We start from the raw sequence: 19789 nt of genomic DNA on the forward strand, positions 1-19789 counted from the left end.
TCCTAAAAACCCTGTAGAGGCCAGGCAAGACACACTGTGACTGAATTTGGCCTGAGGACTGTCATTTCAAGTCCTTTGTTTTCTTGAATAAGTTGGGGAAAAGAAAAAAAATCCCCTGTACCACTTATCTCCACAAGCTTGCTGATAAAGGGGACATTTCTTTGCCATTGTCACCTGTCCTCACCCCAAACCTGACTAGAAAAACCTGACAAGGATCTGCATGAGACTCGGATCTATGTAAGAGGAATTCGAAACACAAACTACATGTGAGGTTCTGAGGCTGACTCTGGGGATCTGCTGGCCTCCAGGAGGCTTGCTGTTTCTTAAGCACAATGTACATCTCCCCACCTACGCTGAGATGCTTCTGCGTTGTTCTTAGAGAAGGGAAATAAACATTTCTATTTCTTGATTATAAACTCAGGAAGTCCTAAAAAGTTCCAGCACAATCTCCTTAAAGTGCATTTTCAGATCAAACGTCCCAACCCTGGTCTAAAACTAGGGTTCTTTCATGAAAAAGGCTCAGCGGCCTTCTAGGGACTCTATGGGGACGGAGGAAGCCACACAGGCCCGCAAGGCAGCCGGCACCCGCCTCCACTGTGTGCCCGATCCGCACGTTGCCCAAAGTAGCCCAACACGACTTTAGGGAGGGGTTTTACCACTTCCTTAGGACCCAGTGGCACCATATAGTCAGCTTCCCTGTGAGAGCATTTTCCTTTGCTCAATTTCACCCCATTACATGTAGTTACATCCCTCAGAGACCACCCACGACCCTCCAGTTGTTTGGGCTAGCTTTATTCTGTTCCAACTTTGACCAAACATTGTTGCTGTAAAAACAATCTAAACATATTCATCTCTTTAACTTGTTTCACTTTCTGCTGTCTGACACCAGGCGGCCTCTGGGAGGTCCTTTACTGATTCGATCAGCAAACACGGAGCCAGGCGCTGAGCTAGGTTCTTGTAGCCCCTTGGTGTCACCTTCCGGCCCTGGGCCCACACCTTCCCCAAGCTGTCCTGAACTTCAAATCTCCCAGGATCTTTGGAGGGTCAGATTAGGAGGACAACCTCCAGGTTGGGGCCAGAGTGCTGGGGAAACACCCTCCAAGCTTATTTGAATTCAGAAGGTTGCCTCGAAAGAGCCCAGGACTTAGCACAGGGGCGCCCCCAACATTGGGGGTGAGAGCATCTAGCTTCTGAGGTGGGTGGAGAAATAAGTGGGATGGAACAGAGGAAGCACAGGGCACATGATGTGGCACGTGGTCAATGGAACGTCAACATCATACATGACGCTGACAGAGGTGGTGTGGGCTGGCTGGATTCATGCCTGGGGCAGAGTGTGACAAGCAAGGGGGTCACCAAACAGAATACCCTTTCGCTGAGCAACCCAGCTCATTCATTTGTTTGACTAGTGTTTATTGAGGAGCTTCCTCACTGAGAATGTGATTTTTAAAAAAAATTTGTCATTGAGGTATAGTTGATTTATAATATTATATGTTTCAGGTATACAACATAGTGATTTGCAATTTTTAAAGGTTATACTCCATATAGTTATTATAAAATAATGGCTATATTCTCTGTACTGTATAATATATCCTTGTAGCTTATTTATTTTATACACAGTAGTTTGTACTTCTTACTCCCCCCTGCCATCTTGCCCCATCCCTCATTCCCTCTCCCCGCTGGTAACCACTAATTTGTTCTATCTCTGAGTCTGTTTCTTTGTTACATTCACTATTTTATTTTATTTTTTAGATTCCACATATAAGTGATATCATACAGTATTTCTCTTTCTATGTCTGACTTTTTTCACTAAGCATAATACCCTCCAGGTCCATCCATGTTGCCAATGGTAAAATTTCATTCTTTTTTATGGCTGAGTGTTATTCCATTGTGTGTATGCATATGTGTGTGTGTGTGTGTGTGTGTGTATATGTGTGTGTGTGTGTGTGTATATATATGTGTGTGTGTGTGTGTGTATATATATATATGTGTGTGTGTGTGTATATATATATATATATATATATCACATCTTCATTATCCATTCATCTGTTACTAGACACAGGTTCCTTCTATATCTTGGCTATTATAAATAGAACTGCTATGAACATCGGGGGCACGTATTTTTTTGAATCAGTGTTTTGGTTTTCTTTGGATATATGCTCAGGAATGGAATTGCTGGGTCATATGGTAATTCCATTTTTAGTTTTTTGAAGAACCTGCATATTGTTTTCCACAGTGGCTGTACCAATTTACCTTTCTACCAACAGTGTACAAGTGTTCCCATTTCTGCACATCCTCACCAACATTTGTCATTTGTGTTCTTTTTCATGATGGCCATTCTGACAGGTGTGAGGTGTTACCTCATTGTGGTTTTGATTTGCATTTCTCTAATGATTAGTGATGTTGAGCATTCTTTAATGTGTTTGTTGGCTGCCTGTATATCTCCTTTGGAGAAATGTCTATTTAGGTCTTCTGCCCATTTTTTAATTGAGAATATGATTTTTGAGTGAAGACTTGAAATAAGTAAGGGAGCCATGCTGAGTCTTGAGGAAGGAAGGGTGGTCCAGACAGCAGGAACAGCAAGTATGAAGACACTCAGGCAGGAGCAATCTTGACATGCTCGAGGAAAAGTGAGGAGCTCAGCTGACCAAGCGACGTGAGAAGGGGAGAGCAGAGGAGCAGAAGGCCGATGGGATGTGGGCACCTTAAATACTCAGAGCAGGGACTTTGCCTTTTGCCATGAGTGAAATGGGAAGCAGAGGCATAACATACCTGACTTACAGCCTAGCAGAATCATTCTGGCCACAGTGTTGAGAATAGACTAAAGGGACCCAGGGCTTAGGAGGAGGATCAGTTAGGAGGCTACTGAAAAATCCAGGGGACAGGTGGTGGCCCGGGCCACTGAAGGGGCCTTGGTGGCAGGGGAAGTGGCTGCTTTCTGGATAGGTATTGAACAGAGTCCACATGAATTGCTAAAGGAATGAAAAAATGGGAGAGGTCAAAATGACTCCTTGGTTTTGGCTTGAGATGTCAGACGGATGGAATTTCTATTCACTAAGATGGAAAGAGTGACACAGATTATTTAGGGGGGGAATATCAGTTCAATGTGGGACATGTTTTTGGTGATAACTATTGTCAGTGAAGCCCTCCAGTTGACAGCTGTATATAAGAGACAGGAGTTCAAGGGACTGGAGATAGAACTATTTTCAATTCATCAGATCAAGATGGGATCTACAGCTGTGAGATTGAATGGGATCGCCCAGAGAGTGAACGCAGAAAGAGAAAATAGAGGTCCAGGCACAGAGGCCAAACGTATTGTCACAGGGTGGCTTCAGGAGGTCATTCAAACACCAGTTTACGAAAGGAGTAATCCTTTCTCACAAATCCACAGCCAGAGAAGAATCAAGAAAAACAGTCCCACATACACACACACTCAAACATTCACTCACCTCCCTGAAGAAATTTCATCCTGGAGAACATACGTACAATGCTCCTTTTTTCCTCTCAGTATTTATTTCATGATTTCACCTCAGCTGTAAACTTCACAGCCCTGTTCATGACTGCTACATTTCACTCCCTCCCCTCTCTGCCAGGCAAACTTTCTTAGATGGCCATTGTTCAGCCTTAGAACTTATCCATAAATTCTATATTATCAGATCTCATCGTTTGAGTTTCTTCAAGAAGAGCCCTATTGTACGTCTACGTGGTCGGCTGGAGACTCCTTGAAGCCACGCAATGGAGCTGTGGTGTGGGTATCCTTGCTTTCCTGAGTTGTGTTAACAGAAGAAAGGATAGGAATTGAACAAGTCTCTAGTGGACTGTGTGATGGTTAATTTTATGGTCCACTTGACTGGGTTAAGGAATGCCCAGATAGCTGGTAAAAACATGAGTTCTGGGTGTGTCTGTGAAGGTGTTTCCAGAAGAGATTAGTATTTGGATTCATATACTGAGTAAAGATGATTGCTCTCACCAAGGCAGGTGGGCACCATCCAATCCATTGTTCCACACGGGACAAAAAGGCAGAGGAAGGACGAAATTTCTCTCTGCTCGAGCTGGGACTTCCTTCTTTTCCTGCCTTCAGACATTGGCACTCCTGGTTCTCAGGCCCTCGGGTTCAAACTGGAGCTGCACCACTGGCTTTCCTGGGCCTCCAACTTGCGCGTCTCTCTATATCTATCCTACTGGTTCTGTTTCTCTCAAGAACCCTGAATAATCTGTTAGTTTTTGCAATAATATTGTTGCAAAACAAAACACTCCAAACCAGTGGCCACACCAATAAGCATTTGTTATGCCTTCTGGCTCACACATCTGTGGTCAGCTGGGCTTTGTGGTGAACTTGACTCCAGGCTGCAGGTTTGATTTGGGTCTGCTCCTTACATTTCCTTTACTTGGGGGATGAACGGACAATCAGGACACATTCTTATGGTGACAACAGAAGCACCAGAGGATGGACCGAATCACACAGCACATTTCAAGTTTTTGTTTGTAACATATTCACTAAAATCCCACTGCCCAAGCAAGCCACACGGCCAAACCCAGCATCACTGGGGCAGGAAAATATTCTCCACTTCTAGGGACTTCCCTGGTGGTCCAGTGGTTAAGAACCCACCTTCCAATGCAGGGGATGTGGGTTCGATCCCTGGTCGGGGAACTGGGATCCCACATGCCGCGGGGCAACTAAGCCCGCACACCACAACTAGAGAGAAGCCCACGCCCTGCCGTGAAGAGCCCACGCGCCACGATGAAAAATTCCATACACCGCAACTAAGACCCGAAGTAGCCAAATAAATAAAAATTTAAAAAAATATATTCTCCACATCTAGTCAGAAGGAAAAGGACATATATACCGAGGGTGGGGGGAGGAATTGGGAACAATTCTGCAATCTACCATGTAGACTTTTCTTTCTCCTCTTTATAGCAATGCCATATGGTATCCGGTAATTCCCAGCCTTGCATCCATAGACTTTCTAAGTAACAACAAGATAGAATATAGCCTGGGAACTTTGTTCTTTGGAGGCAGAACTTCTGCCTTGAACCTGACTTGCTAATTCACCAAGAATATTTGTGAGATTTAATAAAGAATAATGTTTCCAGATGAGAAAGTTGGGTCAGAAAGCTAGATGACTTTCTTACTGGAGAGTTGGATTTCTGCAGTGTGCTGTAGAGTAGGCTGGGATAAGTGAAATTGGAAAAGCATTCTAGGTATCCTTTCCTGGTTATTAATACAATTTTCCTCACCCAGTTTTTACAAATTGGAGCCATAATGAAATTGGCCCTGGACATTTCACACCCAAGTGTTTGCTGATTTGACCTTCTAACCACAGGATTAGCAAGACCCATTTACTCTGGCTTAGTTCTGCAAATTCTTCCGGTTTCATAATTCAATCAAAGATAATAGTAAGGGAACGAGAGGCCGCTCATGGGAAAGCCAAATGCAGAGGGGAAACAAAAATACGGGGAATCAAAGACTAAAATGTTATGTATGTCTTGAATTGGTTTGGCTGGGAACCAAATAGAAAAAATTCTTTCCCCTCTTTAGTTGGCATATTTCCACATCACAAAAGCATTGTGCTGTCTGGTTCAGTTCTGCAGCTTCTTCTCACGAAGGGCCCAGCCTAAGGGAAGGCCTGGATGCAAATTTCAGACAGAATATGCAGGAAAACTAGTTGGCGGCTTGTTTCTTGAATCCAGGGATATACTGTACCCAGATGAAGAGGCTCCCAGGAATCCATCAGTCAATAACTTGTTAACAGGGCAAAACAACCGTTGTGCATATCAAGGTCTCCTCAAGTGTAACAGTTAAGAGTATGTGCTTTGGAGTTAGAGAAACCCGAGTTCAAAGACTGAAATTGCCACTCACTAGCTATGTGACCTTGGGCACAGTACTTAATCTCTCTGAGCCCCCTACGGAAAATAATGGCATCTGCTTCTTAAGGTTGTGGTAAGGATGAAAGGAAATGACACATGGACAGCATTTACACAATGCCTGGGTAAGGGGTAGTTATCATTACTAGGAGGTTCTGAAGGAAGCTTTGGGCAATCACAGGTATACAGTCTGTCCTAGAGGGGAATAATTTCTAATTTCCCCCGCTTAATGGAACGAAAAATAACAAAATATGTATCATCTTCCTAAATGCTGAAGACATACAAGTGCTATATTCAACCTACCTGTATCAGTGTATCCATTGTAGCCAAAGAAAGCACTCCCGGTTTGTCAGAAGTAGTACACCGTAGCCAGGTGGGTCAGACACCAAGCTGGACCTGGGCAATAGAAGCCCCTGCCCCTGGCCTCCCACACACTTCAAAGAACCCATCTGGCCCTTCTCTGGTCACTGTACTCCTGCCCCACCCCCATGGAGTGAGAAGACCGCACTCTCAGTACCTGGGACCCACCTGCCCAAGGGCCCCCAAGCCTGCTTCCAAGCTGTGTGGGGCCTCTTTCCCTGATCCACCCCCCATGAAGGACTGTGCTTCTGGGGTGTACACTTTAGGTCTGAGGACTGACCAAGAGTTGGCTGTTTGCAGGGTGTGCAGATAGAGCTTGGCTGTGCTGATGGGGGTGTTTGCACTTATACATTCAAAGCCCCTGGCTGTATGGAAAAAATTGAGGGCTGAGGTTTGGCCTTCCCTACTCGGGAACTCCCAGGAATCCAAGAAATCTCAATTCAAATCTAGCCTTCCACATTGTTATAAAGGGTATTTGCCAAGATAGCAGGATAAGCTATTTACTTAACAACTAGTTTATACATTTTATAAAAACAACGTATATATTTGTAAACTGTAAATATTTAGATATCTGGTAGGTAGGTCTCCATGTGTATACTCTGGCTTCCAGCCCTGCAAATGTTAGGGGCAGGCCTATCACCTGCCCCTAACAGTAAACCCCAGAAATTCAATGAATATTGTCTGGAATCTGACATTTCTCCCATTTCATTCACTTAAAAGTCTCTGGGGACAGAACTCACAGCTGGCTCACCCAAACCCCAAACACCACCAAACCACCCAGGAACACGGGGAGCAACCACAAACAGTGGTCTCAATTTGCCTCACTCATTCCAGTGACTAGTCATGCCAAAGGGCCCACAAGAGTCCCAGAGTTGCCAGAATCCCTAGGTTTGCCCCCCCCATGCCATAGACCAGGGACCGATTAGGAGACTGCAGCAGACTGCACTTTCCAAAGGTGGCGGCTGCACTATTTCCCCTCCCACGTGCTCTTCCAGGACCTTGCCACTCCCCTATCAAGAGGTGGAGTCCACGTGTCGCCTTCCCTCGAGGCCGTCAGGCCTTTGTGACTGCTGCCCCTGGTAGAGCACGTGAAAGTGATGTCACGTGATTCCCAAGGCCAGATCTGAAATGGTGACAGAGCCTCTGCCCAGCTCTCTCCTTCTGGGCACACCTACTGTGTAAGAAGTGCCACGCCTCTGAAACTGACATGCTGGAGAGCCCATGTGGAGACACCAGGGAGAGCTAGAGCGAGGTACCCAAGGAAAAGACCCAGCCTTGCAGAACTGCTATGTAACCAAAGAGAAGGCTGCTGAGGTAGAGGCCTGCAGCCAGATTTTCTATATTTGCAGACACTAAGTTAAAAGACTGGCTCTGAAACAATTTTCCTGATGTTCCTTCATGGTGGCCAGCTCTGCATGTGAGGGGGGCGGTAGTGTCTATGAAAACAATCCTTTCTCACTGCTTTCCATGGCAGCTGATTCTTGTGATGCCCAATTGGCTACTAATAGGCACCGCTCTCCACAGATCTGGTACAAGGACCCCTGCTTGGCTCCCGCTCTGCACTGAGTGGGCCCCAGGTCACGCAGCGTCAGCAGATTTCTCCAGTAGATGAGCACCACCAAGCCTTGGCCCCAGGCCAGGCCCAGACCTGAGGGTACACACAAGGGCTGGCCTGTTGAGTCCTCCAGCGTCCCAGGCTTGGTCATGCGAGTCCGAGGACTGGTCATGCGCGAAGAGGCCCCGGATCAAAGCCCTGGCCCCTCCTAGATTTGGGGAGGGAGGGGTGGGCGGTGCGGCAGGAGCTACATATATGAAACTATTGGCAAGAGCTTTCAGCACTCTCACCACAAGTCAAGTGTGTGCAGGTCATGGCTCTTTGGAGGAAAATGAAAAAAAAAAAAAATCCACCTATATCTGATTTTTTCTTTGTGCCACTTTTCACAGTGCACATCAGCTCAGGAGTTGTGCACCCCATGCACATTGGGCCAGGAGTTGTGCAGGCCCTGGGCAAGGATGACAAATGCCGGTGCCCCCCTGGGGCCACGTAGGAGCTGTGAGCGAGTGCAGCAGCCTGGAAGGGACTGTGATGGGTTGGAACACAGGATCCTGCTACAGGGGGCATGGCCAGCTGGGAGCTGCCAAGTGGGAATGTCAGCCCACTTTTGCCAGGTCTTCACATTTTTTCCTCAAGGAGCCAGAAATTCACATTTTTTCATAAAAGCTCCCTGCTTTTAAAATGTTGGCAATCAAAAAGAAACAATGGGTACCATGCCCAAATCCTGGGCCCTTATCACTTCAGAGGGTGTAGGCTGACTTCCAGCTGCCAGTAGCTGCTTCTCTGAAGCACTGGAAGGTCCCTCTGCCTACGTGCAGAGACTGGAGTTGTCAGGGAATTAACACCTGCAGGAGTAGCCTTCAGCAACTGATAGGACTTGTTATATAAATGCCCCAGGTCCCTCACCCAAGGCTGGGATAACTTTGATGCCATATCCCACATTGCTTCCCAGACTTTCCCCCAGGAGTAAGCACCACCGTTGACAAGCTTGAAAATTGGCTCCTAATCATTGCCCATCCTTTCCCTCTCTCATGTCCCTACTCCTCCACTGGTGTGTCCTGGGATCAACTCTCATATAAGCTCTGTGCACTTGGATATTGAAACCAATTCAAGGTTTCTTTTTTAATGCACAGGGCCACTGTAATAAGGTTGTACATCTTATCCACATTTCAAGGTCAACCATGAGGAGGTACACAGAGGGGAATAATCAGCCAGGCTTCTTCCACCAAGTCCTGTACCTTGGTACCAGGGTGAGTGAGAATGGTGTCAGCTGGAGGACAGGGCACCTTTCTGGAATTTACACATAGATGTTGAATGTACTGCCAGGAGCCTTGAAAACACATCTGAGGCCAGATTTGGTTCCTACATCTTTAGTCTATATCTTCTGATTTAGAGGATGGTAGAGGCTGCTGTACCCATAGCACCAGGCCAGCCCTCATCGCCACAGTTCATCCTGCCTCCTGTCCCATTGAAGCCAGCCTTCTTCCAGTTCTCTGATTTTCTCCACTATCTGTGATCAAAATTCCGTCTAAGGAAGGTAGCAAATTAATTCCATTACATGTCGGTTTATATCATGGACCATAGGTAAAATTATTGCCTGATGCAGGGGTACTTAACATTTTTCAGAAGTCAAAAAGTCAACATGAAACGTTCTTATATTCATTCATACAGTAAATATTTATTGAGTACCAGTCACTGCTCTACATGTTTGGTAATATATAAGTGAACAAAACAGACAAGGACCCCTGCCCTCATTTCACTTACACTCTAGGTAGGGGAGACAGTCAATAAACAACAAGCATAATTTATTTTAAACAGCTTTATTGAGATATAATTCACATACCGGAAAGCTCGTCCATTTAAAGTATACAGTTCCATGGTTTTTATTACATTCAAGGTTGTGCAAACATAATTTTATCACCCTGAAAAGAAACCACATGTACATCAGCCGTCACTCCCCATTTTACCCGCCGCCTTCCACCTCAGCCTCTGGCAACCACTAACCACTTTCTGTCTCTACAGATTTGCCTATTCCGGACATTTCATATAAGTGAAATCATACGATATGTGACTGGCTTCTTTCATTTAGCATAATGTTTTCAAGGTTCATCCACATTGTGGTATGAATGAATTTTATGGCAAAATAACATTCCATTGTATAGATATACCACATTTTATTTATTCATTCATCAGTGGATGGATATTTTGACTGCCACAAAGAGTGCTGCTATGAAAATTCGGGTACAAGTATTTGTTTCAATATCTATTTTCAATCATTTTGTGTATATACATAGGTGTACAATTGGTAATCCTATGTTTAACTTTGTGAGGGACCACCAAACTGTTTTCCAGTGACTGCACTATTTTACATTTCCACCAGCAATGTTTAAATGTTTCTGTTTCTCCACATCCTCTCCAACACTTGTTATTTTCCTTTTTTTAAAAAATTATAACCATCTTAGTGGGTGTGAAGTAGTCACTCATCTGGATTTCAATTTGCATTTCTCTTATGATTAATAACATTGAACATCTTTTCAAGTGCTTGTTGGCCATTTGTATACCTTCTTTAGAGAAACAGCTTTTCAAACCCTTTGCCTATTTTTTAATTGGATTGTTTGTTTTTTTGTTGTTGAGTTGTAAGTGTTCTTTATATATCTGAATACTAAACTCTTATAAGACATATGATTTGCAAATACTTCCTCCCAGTCTGTGGGCTGTCCTTTCACTTTCTGGATGGTACCATTTGTAGCACAAAAGTTTTTCAATTTTTGTTTTTCAATTTTTTTTGATGAAGTTAAATCATCTATATTTTCTTTTGTTGCTTATGCTTTTGGTGTCATATATAAGAAAGCTTTGCCTAATGCAAGGTCATAAAGATTAACTGCTGTTTTCTTCTAAGGGTTTTATAGTTGTAGCTCTTACATGTAGGTCTATGATGCATTTTGAGTTAATTTTTGTATCTCACATAAGATAAGGGTCCAACTTCATTCTTTCACATGTGGATATCCAGTTGCCCCAGCACCAGTTGCTAAAAAGATTTTTCTTTCATTATTGAATGGCTTTGGTATTCTTGTTGAAAATCAGTTGAACATAAATGTAAGAGTTTATTTATAGATTCTCAATTCTATTCCACTGATCTATATGTCTATCCTTATGTCAATAACACACTGTCCTGATTACTGTACCTTAAGAAGTTTGAAATTTAGAAGTGTTAGTCCACTTTGTTCTTCTTTTTCAAGATTGTTTTGGTAGACTTCCCTGGTGGCGCAGTGGTTGAGAATCCGCCTGCCAGTTCAGGGGACACAGGTTCGAGCCCTGGTCCGGGAAGATCCCACATGCAGCGGGGCAGCTAGGCCTGTGCACCGCAACTACTGAGGCCCGTGCACCTAGAGCCCGTGCTCCGCAACAAGAGAAGCCACCGCAATGAGAAGCCCGTGCACCGCAACGAAGAGTAGCCCCCACTCGCCACAGCTGGAGAAAGCCCGTGCACAGCAACAAAGACCCAACCCAAAAATAAATAAATAAAATCTATTAAAAATTAAAAATAAAGGATTATTTTTAAAAAATTGTTTGGCTATCCTGAGTACCTTGAACTTTCATATGAATTTTAGAATCAGCTGTTCGATTTCTGCCCCCCAAAAAGGCTGTTGAGATTCTGATAGGTTTTACGTTGAGCCTGGGGATCAGTTTGGTGAGTAATGTCATCTTAACAATATTAAATATTCTAACAGAGGAATACAAATGCCTTTCCATTTAATTTCTTTCAGTGATGTTTTCTAGTTTTCAGTATACAAATCTTGAACTTCTTTGGTTTTTATTTTAATTAATTTATTTATTTATTTTTGGCTGTGTTGGGTCTTCGTTTTTGTGTGAGGGCTTCCTCTAGTTGCAGCGAGTGGGGGCCACTCTTCATTGCGGTGTGCAGGCCTCTCTTGTTGTGGAGCACAGGCTCCAGACGCTCAGGCTCAGTAGTTGTGGCTCACGGGCCTATGCTCCGCAGCATGTGGGATCTTCCCAGACCATGTCTCGAACCCCTGACCCCTGCATTGGCAGACAGACTCTCAACCCCTGCGCCACCAGGGAAGTCCTTGCACTTCTTTGTTAATCATTCCTAAGCATTTTATTCTTTTTGATGCTCTTGTAAATAGAATTCTTTTCTAATTTAATTTTTGCATTGTTCAATACAATAATTTTTATATATTGATCTTGTATCTTGTAACCTCACTGAACTCATTTATTGGTTTTTAAATAGTTTTTAAGTGGATTTCTTAGGATTTTCCGTATACCATGTCATCTGCAAATATAGTTTTACTTCTTCCTTTCTTATCTGGATGTCTTTTCTTTCTTTTCTTTGCCTAATTGTCCTAGCAAGCATAATTCTAAAAAAGTAAATAAAACAGTGTGTTGAAAGGTGGTAAGTGTAACGGAGAAAAGAAAAAAGTATATTCAGGTAAGGGAAATTGGGATTACCGGGGGTTAGAGTTGTAATTTTTAATTGCTTCTCAGTGAGGAGGTGACATTTGGAGAAAGAACGAAAGGAAGTGAAGGAGTTGAACATGCAGGCGGTGGGAACGGGCAAAGCGCTGAGGCATGACTGTGCCAGGCAGGTTCTCCAAGAACAGCCAGGGGCCAGTGTTGCTGGAGCAGAGTAAGCAAAGGTATCTCATGCAGGGTCTTGGCACTGAAGGGTGTAGAGCAGAAGCACGGCCGGACCTCGCATTTTGAAAGGATCACTGTGCTGAAGGGGGTAGAGGAAGAAGAAGCAGAGTGGCCAGCTGGGGGCTATTGTAGTAATCCTGGAGAAAGGTGACGGTGGCTTAACCAGGGTGCTGTCCATGGAGGTGGTGAGAAGAGATTGAAGTCTAGATATATTTTGAAGATAGAGGGAGGGGGATCAACTGCGTCAACCATTTCTGAATGGTCAAGAAGGATGCAGACTGGGAGCTGACCACTGGCAAGCTGACCAAAGAGGGAGCATTTGTTTTCTACACTTCTTTTCCCTGGGAGAAGGCACAGGTGGGCAGGGCTACACGACAAGAGTAAGGGCTGTACAGAAGGCCAGAGATAGTACTTGACTCTCTAGGGCCTGTTTCGTTATCTTTTGCTACACAACAAATTACCCCAAACTTAGTGGCTTGAAATAACAATTATCATCTCACAGTTCCTAAAAGTCACAAATCTGGGCATGGCTCTGTTGCAGGATCTCTCCCCAGGCTACACTCAAGGTGTCAGCAAGGGACTTCCCTGCTGGTGCAGTGACTAAGAATCCACCTGCCAATGCAGGGCACACGGGTTTGAGCCCTGGTCAGGGAAGATCCCACATGCCACTGAGCAGCTAAGCCCGTGTGCCACAACTACTGGGCCCGCATGACACAACTACTGAAGCCCATGCCCCTAGAGCCTGTGCTCTGCAACAAGAGAAGCCACCGCAATGAGAAGCCCGCGCACCGCAACGAAGAGTAGCCCCTGCTCACAAGTAGAGGAAGCCCGCATGCAACAACGAAGACCCAAAGCAGCAAAAAATAAATTAATTAAAAAAAAAAAGGTGTCAAGAGCTGCAGTCTTATCTCAAGGCTCGCCTGGCGAAGGATCGGCCAAGCTCACTTAAGGGGTCGTTGGCAGGACTCAGCTCCCCGCTGGCTGTTGGCCAAAGGGGGCCATGATCTCCTCGCCACATAATCCTCTCCATAAGGCAGCTCCAAATACAGCAGCTGGCTTCTTCGAAGTGAGCAAATAAGAGGCCCATAGATAATACCAGCAAGAGACAGAGAGGCAGCAAGATGGAAGTCAAGATTTTTGTTATTTAATCATGAACATGAGATGCCAGCACTATTGCCATATTCTGTTCATAAGAAGCAAGTCACTGGGTTCAGCCCACACTCGGGAGAGATTACACAGGGGCATGAGTACCAAGAAGTGGGTATCACTAGGAACCCTGACAGAAGCTGCCCAGCAAACAAATCCAGGACTATAAAATGCATTGAAAAAAAAAACTAACACCACATTGACTGGCATTTCGCCAGTGCATAATAAAAATAGAAAACAAGTAAAATAATTCTACTCAGGAAATGAACTTATTTGTGAAGCTCTCTGTCAATACTTTTTATGTAAAGCCAGGTCTTGATATGCCAGAACACTTACCAGAAGAGACTCAATCCTGTTCATTGTTTTATTTACCTTCTAGAGCATTGCTCTTAGTCGTGAGCACCATGACTAAACTGAAAACTCTTGGAGCCCAAGGACTCAATCTTCTTACAACACTCAGCACCAACATATTGTTTAGCATACACTTTGCATATGTGAATGACACATTTTGCAATGTGATAATTCTCAAAAAATAGAGGGGCTGATAATAGAAGAGCTAGGTTTGCCATCCCTGTGACTCGGTTCGATGATTCGAATTTGGGCTCTGCTGTGTGATTTGGGGCAAGTCACTCAACCTCTCTGTGCCTCAGGTGCTGCATATGTAGAATGCAGATATTAATACCCACCACCCCCAGACTGCTGTGTTGGTGAAATGCAAAACTCTATGTAAGGATACTGAGCACAGTATTTGAGCACTGGTCCATCATAGGTGCTCAAAGTAGGTTATCATTTTTAAAAAGGAGGTTATCATTTTACTGCTATCTTTATGAACATAAATTATAACAACTGAAGGAGTTTGTGTTGAATGAGATGATTGAATGAGATGACTGAATGCGTGAAAGATCCCATACATGTGTACACTTGTATACATGGCTTCTAGTAAGTGTCCAATAAATGGATACTATCATGACTATTCATTGTATGGTGCAGATCATAATTACGGAAAGAATTTGAGTGTTCTCGTTCACTCTGTTAGTTCATATCCATTCTTCAAAACAGTCCTCAGCATACCTCCTCCTGGTACCCTTCTGGACTGGCCATATCCAGTTTCAGTGCCTTAAAGCTTTACCGGTCGTTTATCTGGGTAAGCAGAATCTGTCATGTGATGTGCCTGTGTGTCCCAGACCGCCCAGTTCTATTCTGGGGCTTTTTCGTGGCATGCCTTATTTCTCCCATTTGATTGTGGTACCTCAGAAGCTGGACTGTGGGTTTTCCTGCTTCCACACCCCCCCAGGACCTAGCAGTGTGTTCTGTACCCCGCCCTGCTCCACCCAATCCACATGCCATTCAGCCAGACACAATAACTCTGATACACTGCCTGCTAACACAGCTGGGAAATAACTCTAGTTGGCCGGCCAGAGGGCTGCAGGGGAGGGCAGAAGGTGGAGGAAGGAACAAAAGCATACCGCTGGAAGGGCAAAGGCAAGCTGCATGGTCGCCTTCAATCTTGCAGAGAGTGGTGGGAGCCACCGGTAATACCTGCTCCCACACCGAGGCCACCCACAGGGCCATGCGGCTGAATGATGGAGATGCGAATGCGGCTCTGCCCCAGTCAGGCCACTCCGTGAGTGGTGGCCACTCCATGCTGAGGGCAACATTTGTGAATCAAGTCGGTCCAAAGGATAGAGATGGGCCTTGAATCAGCCAGCACAGCTCTGTTAGGAGCTGTGTGGCTTCAGGCAGTTAACTTAACTTCTCTGAGCTTCTCAGCTGTCTAAACAGCTAATACTTGCTGAGCACCTCCTGTGTACTAAGCATCGTTCTTAGTATATATTATTTAATATCACAATAACCCATATGGCAGGCACTATTGTTGTATCTATTTTACTGATGAGGAAACTGAGGCACAGGGCACTGAGTAACCTACCCAGGTTCAAATAGCTCATATGTGGTGCGGGCAGGATTTGAGTCCATAACAGCCATCCACCATGGTCCTAACCTCATACATTAGCCAGGGTTCTCCAGAGAAACAGAACCAGTAGGATATGTAATAAAAGATTTCCTGTAAGAAATCGGCTCATGCAGTTAAGGTAAGTCATGCAGGTAAGTCAGCAGCTGGAAACCCAGGAGAGCTGAACGTGTGGTTCCAGACTGCAGGCCCCCAGGCTGGAGACCCAGGAAGAGCCAATGTTTCAGTTCAAGTCCGAAGGCAGGAAAAAGCTGACGTCCCAGTTTGAAGGCCATCCAGGAGAAAGTACTTTCTTACTCAGAGAAGGGTCAGCCTTTTCCTTCTATTCAGGCTTTCAACTGACTGGATAAGGCCCACCCACATTAGGGAGGGTGACCTGCTTTACTCAGTCTACCAATTTAAATGTTCATCTCATCCAGAAACACCCTCACAGATGCCCAGAATAATGTTTGACCATACATGTAAGCACCCATGACCCTGTCAAGTGGACACAAAAAATTAACCACCGTGCTTCACAAGTGTTAACTGAGAAGTAAATGGGACACTATATGTAAAAGTTAAAAAAACAAGATCTGGCAAACAATGATCAATAAATGGTAGCTAGAAAGGAATATATATATATTAAATATATCTGTATTCATTAAGAAAATGTGACTCAGCTTCAGTTGCTAATAAGCGGGTTTGGGGTTAAAAGTTTGGCATGGCTTGAATAGAAACTCACTTGACTCCTTTGTCAAATGTTGTTAAAAGGGCAGCTTGGGGAGACCCCCTGGACCAGAGAAGTCGATGCAGGGGACACTAGCCTTCCAGTATTTAGCACTAGAAGCTGAGAGAGAACGGACATCCATTTACTCCAACCCAGGTCAACTGGCATGTATTAAGCCCTTGCCGCCTGCCAGGCGACGTGCTGGAGTCGTCTGTTCATTGCCTGTGATCCTCACGGGACCCCGCGCACGCGTTGCCATCACGCCCATGTGGCAGATGGAAAAACTGGGGCGCAGTGATAGTCGATGTCAGAATTGAGAACTGCTTGCCTCAAAACAGGTGCCCTCACTTCTACGCCACAGATGTCCTCCTGGTTTCCAAGGATTTTGCGACGGCATCCCAAATCACGGAGAAGTTGTCTTGTCCTGAGAGACCATTCACAAACTAACTTTGATCAAGACAAAATAAACATGCTTGGGCTCCAGTTTTGGAAATGGCCCCTTTGGAGACTCTGCTTACTCAAGCAAGGAGGAAGACATCGGTTATGTCAGTTAAAGCCGTTTTGCTCGTTCTGGTTCATCCGTGTATCCTCTCGTTATGCGGGAAGGAAAACTCTCAGGGAAGCTCCATTCCCTTCCTGGGTGCCTGCTCTGCTCCAGGGTCAGATGGCTATGGCAGAGAATTTTATTGTCACAACAGCTGTTATTAATGGTAACTGTGCTGTCTTGCCCCATGTAAGAGCTCTCCATGGAGGAGGAGAAAACCTGCCCTCAGAGCATCCATGGGAGGCGGCCCTCAGCAGGAGGCAGGATGTTGCCTGGCAGAGGCAGACTCCCACGGATGGGGAGGCGGAAATGGCCTGTCCCAGGGCAGAAGGTGTACACAGAGGATCTTTCGGGGGGAGTCTTAAAACCGCAAGGCCTTATAAAGCAATGGACCTTCCAAGGAAAGGGAGTGCAGATGGCCTGATCCGTGAGAGCAGCCTTCCACTGATCCCTGTGGTGTGAAGTGGTCTGGCGGGGGGGTCTGTGTAGCCCTCAGGAGCACATCAAAAGAGGCTGCAGTGGGTTTAAACATTTGGAAGCTAAGATAAGAATTGGAGGAAAACAACCAATGCTGTTCTCTTCTTCTGGGGTCAGTTCTATCTTCAGAGCCCTCCTGGGCCTAATGAATGACCTCTAACTGCCTCCAGAGAGGTCAAGACCAGGAGGGCAGGTGGTCTGGCAAAGACCATGAACTGTCTCCAGAAAGCCCAGGCCATCTCTTGTCAACTTCATACAGCACATGGGGTTAACGCTGATATTAAGTCGGGAGGCTTCTCTAAGGAAAATGAGCACAGTATGAAACGGCTCCCTCGAAACATTCTCAGGAGGGAGAGCAGCTAGGAGGGCAATCACGGTCCAGACTTCTCTGAGGAGGCAGGAGTCCCAGAAGTTTGATTTCTTTTACTCAGCTTGGAGACATTTTTCCCCCAAATCATTCTGTTCAGCCCTTCTTCAGCCACGAACTGGCAGAACCTACAACACGGGTTCCCGTGAGCTTTAGGAATTCAGCTTCCTATTTTTTTCCAATTCCAAATATAAAACAAACCCCAAAAAGCATTAAAATAATTTGAACTTCAAAGACTCTAATTCCTAGTGGCCACAATGAAATTAAATAAGAATCAGTCTCTCTCTCTCTCTCTCTCTCTCTATCTCTCTATCGCGTTCTCTCTCTCTCTCTCTCTCTCTCACGCTCTCCCTCTCTCATTTTTCTACCTTTTTAAGGAGAGGAAAATAAAAGCAAAAAGGACATGGAGCCCATGCAACTCCAGGAAATGCTTGCACGAAGCTTCTTTAGCTTCTAACTAACATTTGTAACCAAGGATCAGCAGAGCAGCCTCTTGTAATTACCGTTGTTGCCCCATTTGTGGCTATCTCCGCGAGGCCAGTAAATCTTAAAATTACAGGCTGACCACCCCGGAGAACTGAGACAGAGTCAGCCGCATCTCTCAAAGGCACTGCCCTGGGCAATTCCCACCCCCTGAGATGACTTGTTCGCCAGGGAGAAGGCCCCGCCTGGGAGCGACTCCCAGACCTCGCTGCTGCGGCTTGGAAATAAATAAAACCAGGGTGGGTGGCCCAGGACGCCGGCACCCCTGGTGAGTAGAACAGGAGGCCGCTGGTTCACTGTCCCTGTCACACCTTCCATTACCCCAGCCTAGCTTGGGCTCCTAGTTAGGCCCCAGAGATGGACAAGAAGAGGAGACAGCCAAGGAACGGAGAAGGGGAAAGTCAAAATGCCTCGACAAGGAGACATTTGCCTCTAGAAATACTGTTCCTCTCTGTTGAGGAGCACGACACCCACAGAGGTCAGCTAGCTTAACACACGGGTCATTTTATGTGAATGGAGCTCAAGATTTGACTTGAGATTTAACCATGATCTGCTGACTTAACCCTGCAGATCTCGGGGCTTGTCAGTCTCCGTAATTGCACGAGCCAGTTTTTTATAGGAAATCTTTTATTACGTATCCTATGGATTCTGCTTCTCTGGAGAACCCTGACTAATGTATGAGGTTAGGACCATGGTGGCTGTGTGTTATGGACTCAAATCCTGTCCGTGCCACATTTGTGCTATTTGAATCTGGGTAGGTCTCTCCATGCCCTGTGCCTCAGTTTCCTCATCAGTGAAACAGATGCAATAATAGTAGCTACCATATGGGTTATTGTGGGATGAAATAATATATGCTAAGAATGATGCTTAGTACACAGGAGGTGCTCAGTAAGTATTAGCTGTTTAGACAACTGAGAAGCTCAGAGAAGTTAAGTTAACTGCCTGAAACCACACAGCTCCTAAGCCTGGGATAATAAAGTGCAGTCTCAGTGTTTTGTACGTCACATGTGGAGTTCACGCTTTTGCCCTTACATAATGCATTTCATTCAGCTTTTTAAATTTGGCTCTAGATACCTATAAATCTGTCTTATTACCGCCTTTATCAATTCTTCTATTTACGAAAGTCCAGCAGCATATGAGTTTGTGGTTAATTAGTATAAATAACGCGTGTGGGTCAAACATTAAAATAATATTCCCCAAGCCATTTAGCACCTGTCAATGGCCTGCTGTCTAGATGTTGTGTCTTATCTGCTTTTAGCAGGCATCCACCAACCCCTCCACTGATCAGCCTAATTCCCTATGTATGTCCCTTTCAGCATCTCCAGAAAAGGTGGCTCTGGGTGGCTGTGTGTGTGTGTGTGTCTCAGGTAGAGCATTGGCCTTTGCCTCCTGCTGAAGAGAATGACTCAGAGTTTAGGTGACTTGCTTAAAGCCACAGAACAAAGAAACAAACCAACAAAAAATCAAAATGCTTTCTTCCTACCGTTCTTTCTGCTGCCCCGGAAGGTCAGATGTCTGAGGAGCACCGTCCAGATTTGGACACCATTGCATTTCCATTTCAGAGAAAGAGAGATCCATCAACCAAATTGGTTGCCGCGGTACAAGTTTCCTATACACAGACAAGAGGAAGTTCTGAATTAAGATTCCTACAAAATACAACA

Source organism: Aethalodelphis obliquidens, unplaced genomic scaffold (assembly GCF_003676395.1).
Source record: "Aethalodelphis obliquidens isolate GAN/ISIS:26980383/991018 unplaced genomic scaffold, ASM367639v1 scaffold88, whole genome shotgun sequence".
NCBI classification, from domain to species: domain Eukaryota; kingdom Metazoa; phylum Chordata; class Mammalia; order Artiodactyla; family Delphinidae; genus Aethalodelphis; species Aethalodelphis obliquidens.